The following is a 981-nucleotide window of genomic DNA, read 5'->3' on the forward strand; positions in this document are numbered from 1 at the left end:
TTGATTGGAATTTGTTTTGTTACTAATCTTTTTGCTTTAGGTTATGCGAGGTAAAGTAAATCGAGACACTTTTCAGTTTGATCCAGAAATCGAGAAAACTGCAAAGAAGAACCGAAAGCTAGCCAAGCAAAGGAAGCAAGAAGAGTCTTCGGGTTCTAAGCCAAACAGAGAACCAGTGATGGCAGCTCCTAATCCACCTCCAGCAGAAGAATTGATGGAGTCATTTCTCGCTCCGCTTTTCACAAGGCCGAACTCTAGCATAGTCAGGCCTCCGATAGATGCCAACAACTATGACATCCATCCGTCGCTGATTACCTTGGTGGAGAAGACTCTTTTTGGTGGAGAGGACTACGAAGATCCTCATGACTTTATGGACAGATTTCTGAGAATCTGTGACACAACTAAGCATCATGGAGTGTCTGATGATGCAATCAGACTCTGGATGTTTCCTTTTCCTTTGACCGGGAGAGCCCTCAAATGGTTAGATCGACAGGCTCCTAACAGTATCCGAAATGGGATAAGTTAGCAGCCAAATTATTTGCTGAGCACTTTTCCATGGAAAAGTACAATAAGTTGGTGAATGAAATCACCAATTTTACTCAACAACCAGGAGAGACCTTATGTGCAGCCTGGACCCGATTTCAGGAGTTGATCAGAAAGTGCCCACAATATGACTTTCTAGATACCAAGAAGGTCAGAGTCTTCTATAATGGAATGACACCAGAATCCAGAATGGTTGTTAATGGTGCAGCTGGTGAGACCATAGGAAAGAAGACAACAGCTCAAACTTTGGAGCTAATTGACTTTATGGCAAGGAATGAAAATGCATCTATGGAGGTTCAACATGTTCAACCCAAGAAAGGAATCTTGCAATTAGGGAACAACGAAGAATCATTAGCGGAAAAAAAGATTATATCTCAACAGCTCGCTAGCATGAATGCTATGTTGGATAAGATGAACATTTCTAAAGCTCAAGTTAAT

The 981-nt window shown here is 41.7% G+C and overlaps 1 non-coding gene across 1 annotated transcript; it reads right to left on the bottom strand.

The window, feature by feature from the left end:
* Nucleotides 1-570: 570 nt before the first annotated feature.
* On the bottom strand, nt 571-677 carry LOC133310419 (small nucleolar RNA R71). Its single transcript, XR_009751454.1, has one exon. It is a non-coding gene; the product is annotated as a small nucleolar RNA R71 (small nucleolar RNA).
* Nucleotides 678-981: the final 304 nt, after the last annotated feature.

The sequence above is a fragment of the Gastrolobium bilobum genome, unplaced genomic scaffold (genome assembly GCF_033153095.1).
Source record: "Gastrolobium bilobum isolate Gb01-03AN ecotype WA unplaced genomic scaffold, APGP_CSIRO_Gbil_v1 utg20292, whole genome shotgun sequence".
Taxonomy (NCBI): domain Eukaryota; kingdom Viridiplantae; phylum Streptophyta; class Magnoliopsida; order Fabales; family Fabaceae; genus Gastrolobium; species Gastrolobium bilobum.